Source organism: Macrotis lagotis, chromosome X (assembly GCF_037893015.1).
Source record: "Macrotis lagotis isolate mMagLag1 chromosome X, bilby.v1.9.chrom.fasta, whole genome shotgun sequence".
NCBI classification, from domain to species: Eukaryota; Metazoa; Chordata; class Mammalia; order Peramelemorphia; family Peramelidae; genus Macrotis; species Macrotis lagotis.
In genome coordinates this window covers 534666212-534672211 of record NC_133666.1, presented here as the reverse complement: position 1 = coordinate 534672211, position 6000 = coordinate 534666212, and the positions used below count along the sequence as shown (strand labels likewise).

The 6000-nt window shown below is 36.5% G+C and overlaps 1 long non-coding RNA gene across 1 annotated transcript in view; it reads right to left on the bottom strand.

The window, feature by feature from the left end:
* Positions 1-358: 358 nt before the first annotated feature.
* LOC141496866 (uncharacterized) overlaps positions 359-6000 on the bottom strand; it is a 63973-nt gene continuing 58331 nt past the window's right edge. The window contains exon 3 of the long non-coding RNA XR_012471185.1: positions 359-2208. This is a non-coding gene — a long non-coding RNA (uncharacterized LOC141496866). The remainder of the gene's footprint in view (positions 2209-6000) is intronic.

The following is a 6000-nucleotide window of genomic DNA, read 5'->3' as shown; positions in this document are numbered from 1 at the left end:
TAGATAAAGTCAAGATAATTTCAATTGCATTCTGAATATCTTTGCTAAAGAGTGTAAAGGAGAAAATCAGTGTATGCATAGAATTTACCCATTTGGGAGATGTTATTTACAACTTGATCAATAGTTCAGAGTTTTTATATTTAAAATGTTTAATTCTGTATTTTGTTTAAAGATCTGTATTTTGAAGCTTATTAACTTTGCAGATCAAGGAAGCCATTTGGAAATAGGATCTTTGCCTTAGACCAAAGCCTCATGAACTAATCTTGATATTTCCCTTTTGAACATTAGGGCCTTTGGGACATCTCTCACCCCACCATCAACCCCCCCCCCCAGGAATCAGGCCATGCCCTAACCTGACTGTAATGGGTGGAGAGAATGTGATAAAGGAGAAATCAGTTTTATCCACTCCCCTAAAGGGAGTAAGAAATGGAGAATATTTCTAAGATAAGCTATTTTTTACAATGATGGTCTCAAATACAGTAAAAATAGATGATTACTAAATTCTTTTGCAACTCTGAAATTCTGTGAAAAATAGATTGGACTCTTTCAGAAGACAAGGTGTTCTTCTTCACTTGATAGTCACAAAGACTATATGACCACTACTGGGGTATGTTGTAGAAGGAATTCTTGTTCACATACAGGTACAGGTACAGGTACAGGTACAGGTACAGGTACAGGTACAGGTACAGGTACAGGTACAGGTACAGGTACAGGTACAGGTTTGACTAAGTAGCCTCCAGATCCCTTCCTAACCTGGAATTTTTCTATTCCACTAATTCTCCTTAGATACCTTTAATGATGAGTTTAATGATCATTTTTAAACAGATGACTACTAAATATTTCAAAAACTTTAATGGATTGTGATCTTATTGATCAGGGTGCTCCTCCCATTGTGCAAATTAAAGGTCATCTATTACTCTGTATTGCCAGTGCCTAGTATAGTGTCTTGCACAAAGCAGGTAGATAATATTTACTTAATTGAATAATCTGTGAGCTCCTTATGCAGGCGCTTCCTTTGTCTATGTAGGTCATAACTCCTTTGAAGGTGGACATTTTTTGTTAATTGCTGTGAATGAAAGGCTCATGGTTTCATGGGTTTCAGGTGATGGATCTCTTTCATCTCAGATAAGCTGGTTCTCCTATGTTAGGCATAAAATCCATCACCAGTTTAACTTGAAGCCTTTCCATCTTGCTATAGCATATGTTCACTTTGCAACGGTCTTAATACAGTTGCCTACACATCATGATTTATGTATTTGAGGAAGACTTTATAGAATTAAACATACCTCCTATACTATGTGGTATACCAATTTTTCACAAATGGAGATATAAATAAAATCACTAAAATTGTCTTTGTTTTATTCAAGTTGTTCTCCTGCAGTCTTTTTCCTCTTTTGATTACTTTCTAGATCTGAATCAATTAAAATTTCATCCTTTAAACTGGATCAGCCAAAAGAAACTCTTGGTGTTTTGAAAATGTGCTGAATTAATGAGTAGCTTGGTCCTAGGTCTCCTGAAGTGTCAGCTAAAATAGCTACAGTAACATGGCATGTAACTGTATAGATTGTGATCAATGTTTTAGGTCAAGGAAACCTTTTGAGTAGTTATAGATCATTTGAGCCAATAAGACCTCTGTTCATAGTCAGTCTATTCTGTGTATCCATGATCAGTGATAGATCATTCAGGGACTTGGAAACTTCCGTGAAGTTCAAATATTTTTTTCTGCCTATTCCATTAATAGATTTTTCATGTCTCATCTTTGTAGGGCTTACCCAGGCTTTTAGTCAGTACTCAAAAACCTTCCTTTTTATTTATCTGTAATAGAAATACAGATAATGATAGGGCTAGCCTAAATATCTTAGTGCCTTCTATGTATGACAGAATCAAAGTTGCCACAATCTGTTCACCAATCTGTCATGCCACTGAGAATTCTTAGGAGCTAGGAGTGTTCCTTCATTCATTGGACTGGCTCATCCTCAAAAGCTCTCAATGCAGGATAAGATTACATGATTACAAAGACTGTGAAACAGCAACACCAACAAAAAAATCCATAACCAGACACCAAACTGTGCCAGGGTGAGTAAGACATCAGCAGATCCCACCTCTTGTTATTGTGAAGAAATCATCAGAGGACATCGAAGTCTTATTGAGGGCACAAGAGCCTCCTCTGTTGGAGTTGATGCTATGGGAATATTGTAACATGGCCAACTAAGGGAAAGAGAGAAAAAATATATTTTCAAGGGCTTGCCATGCAATTTTTTGGCAAGCTATGTCTTGCCCTGATTTAGTTTGCATAACTCTTACTCATTGGTGAAACTACTTCATAAAGTAGTGTCTGGGAACCTCTAAAAGTAGTGCCTGAGTTTCCTCTTAACTGATAAAAGCTTTACTGGTGCTGCAGGTAATCTTGAATGGAAGAAATAAGACTATTTCTTCCACAAATACGGCTCACAATCCCTCTTCAATTTTTTATTCTGTGTGTTTCTTTTCCATGTCTTTCCAGAAATTTCTGATACATTATCCATTTAATAAACTGGAGATAGTTCTCAAATTCTTTTAGTATCCCAAATAAATCAATTTGAGCTAATGAATGTAAGAAGGGAAAGAAGAAATAAAAAGGAAGAAAGGAGGGAAGGAAGAAAGGAGGGAAGGAAGGAAGGTAGGAAAGAAGGAAGGAAGGAAGGAAGGGAGAAGTAGGTGAGTGGTAAGAGGAGAAGAACCAAAAGAAAGAAAAAAGAAGAAGAAGAAGAAGAAGAAGAAGAAGAAGAAGAAGAAGAAGAAGAGAAGGAGGAAGAGAAGGAGAAGGAGGAGGAGAAAAAGGAGTAGCAAGGAGAAGGAGAAAGAAGAAGGAGGAGGAGAGGGAGGAGAAGAGGTGAAGGAGAAAGAAAGGAGGAAGAAGAAAAGGAAGACGAAAAGAAAAGGGAAGGAAGGAAGGAAAAGGGGGGAGGGGCTTCCTCTTTAATTTGTGTAGTTGAAGGCTTGCCCTGTTTCTTTTTTTGTTTATTTTCAATGGATAGTACATTGTCTTGCACAAAGTGGGTGCTTTATAAATGGTTTTCAAGCTTCTTTAAATATAACATCATCATCAGGGAATCTTCACGTCTTAACTCTACATGGGGTACCTTCCATGATGGTAGTGCACACTCCAGTGAGCACACATCTCTCTTTTACACTTGACTTAATGTCAGAAGGCATTAGATTATTAGACAAAGCTATCCCTGTAGTCCCATCTGTCATAGAGTCTTATTTAATTTTAATGCACTTGTGAGAGTCAACTTGTTTGTAAGAGAAATTCAAGGCCATGACCCATGAAACAAAGTGAAATTACCTTGCAAAAAATTGTTGGGTGGCCTCTAATTTAAATTCTATGCTGCTGTTGATTGAACACAAATAAAGGGACTCTTAGTTGATGGCTTTGTCATTAGCTGCATGACAGCTTTTGATTTGCTGAGCTTTTCCTTGGAAGCCTATGCATTGCTAGTGCAAGGACAATTGGAGTTACCTGTTCCACTAAAAGTAAATCCAAACCTTCTCTATCCTCAAGCCTCTGAAACTATCTCTCCCCCCAGATACTCAACTAATGACTTTGCCTCATACTTTACTTCAAAAGCAGTCCAGTCACTGAGATCTCTCTTGCCTCTTCCACACTTTAAAGTCCCTTGAAATAAAACTTTATATTTTTCTTCACTCTCTCCATAAGTGGTGAATTTTCCTTGCCCAAAAAATCCCTCTGTGTGAACTTTTTTTCATTATTTTATTTTATTTTAATTAAAATTTTATTTTTTCTGATTATATGCAATGGTAGTTTATCAACATTCTTCCATTTGAAAATTTTTGAGTGTTACATTTTTCTACCACTCTCCCTTCCCTCCCTTCTCCTTATGATGATGATCAGTTTGGCAAAAGATATACATGTGTAATCTTATTTAACATATTTCTACATTAGTCATGTTGTGAAAGAAGAATTAGAATTCAGGGGAAAGAAAAAAATAATCTGAGAAAGGAAGAAAAAACACAACATACCATATTTTCCCCATGTATAAGATTCACCCTTTTATGAAAAATTTGGGGTCTAAAAACTGGGAGTATCTTATACAGTGGTTTTAGATTTTATTACATATATTTCCCACTTTTTTGTATTTGTTGAATTTGCATTCATTGTTTTGCATTTGTTACTGGTATATTAGATTATGTTTTGCAATGTTATGTCCAGAAATGGCTCAGAAAAGATTTTTGTACAGGGCTGAATTCAAGTTCAAAGTGATCCAGTTTCCTAAAGTGAATGGAAATTATGCTGCTGAGTGTTGTTTGATCTTCCTCCAACTGAGAAAACAATTCAAGACTGGCTATGGGAAGAAGAAACCTTACTGAAAACACCCCAGCAGAAGAAGGCCATGAGGGGTAAGTCAGTCAACTGGCCTGATGCAGAGAGGGATTTGAAGAGATGGATTGAAGAGCAAAGGGCCATTGGATTCCTGTGTCCACAAAGATAGTTTAGCACGAGGCAAGAAGAATTGCTGATGAAAAATACATACTTGATTTCAAAGCAGTACATAATTTGTGCTTCAGGTTGATGAAACAGAATGGACCAAGCATGTGTCCTCACATCAGACTTGCCTAGGGAGGTCTTGTGGTCAATCACAGACCAGTGAACAGGCAGGTGAGCAGTCAGAGCCTCTCCTAAGACAGTGATTCATCATCAAACACAGATGAAGACAAGATAACAGATGAGAGTTTTGACAGTAATGAGAAATTGTATGAGTTTTACGATTGAGTTCAATAACTTTATGTAATACAATTTTTTTTTCAAATTTCAGGCCCCAAAATTAAGGTTCATTTTATACATGGGGAAATATGGTAAGTTTTTTTTAGAAAAACCTTTTAAAAAGTGAACATGGTATGAATTCAGACTCTGAAGTCTTTTTCTATGTATAGCATGGTCCATGGCAGGTCTCTCAAGGTTGTCCTTGATCTCTGAACTGCTGAGAGGAGCTGCATCCATCAGTCGATCATTCCACAATATTGTTGTTGATGTATACAATGTTCTCTTGTTTCTGTTCTCTATGTGAACTTTCAATCCCATTTCTTCTCATCTCCTTAGGCACATTGTCCTGCTAAATGTTCTCTTAGTAATCCTTGATTTCTTTCTATTCACTGTTCTTTCTTAACTGACTAAAAACACTCCCAAGTCTCTCTTAAAATCAAATCAATCAATTGACTAGCCTTCGTTAAGTGCCCAAGATGTTTCTGGTACTTATGATGCAGAGGCAAAAATGAAATAGTCCCTGTCCTTGAAGAGTCTTTATTGAAGGAGAGAATATGCACATCAATGCATATTAAATAAGGACAAAGCAATTTTAATTTTTGGTGGGATCAAGAGACACTAGCAACCATGGGAATAAGAAAATCAGTTGCCAGGTTTTGTTGATGTCATATCAGCATCATTTTCTCTTTCAACTCACATAGCCACCAACTTAGTTCAGATCTTCATCACTTCTAGTCTAGTTTATATTGCAAGAGTTTCTTACTTGATTCCCCCCCCTCAAGTCTCTAGCTTCTCTAACCCATCCTCTACCCAATTGTCAGAGATTTTCATAAAGCACAAGTCTGACTAAAATTTCCCCCACTCAATAAATTCCTGTGTATCCCTATTTTCAAAAGGATGAAATCCAAACTCCTTTATAACCTAAATCCAACTTACCTCTTTAGCTTTATTATATATCACTATTTTCCTTCACTTTATGATCTAGTCAAACTGTCCTTCATCCTTTATTGCTTATTTTCTTTCTTATCTCTGTGCTTTTGCACGGGCTGTTCCTCATACTGGAAAAGCATCCCAATCTAACTTTTACTTCTTAAAATCCCTGGTTTTCTTCAAAATTCAATTCAAATAAAAGATTCTCGATGCACAGTCTTTCTGTATGCCCAATCCATCCTCTTCCTCCCCATTACTGGTCTTCACAACACAAATAATTTTTTTTTAATTTTATATATTTTTTG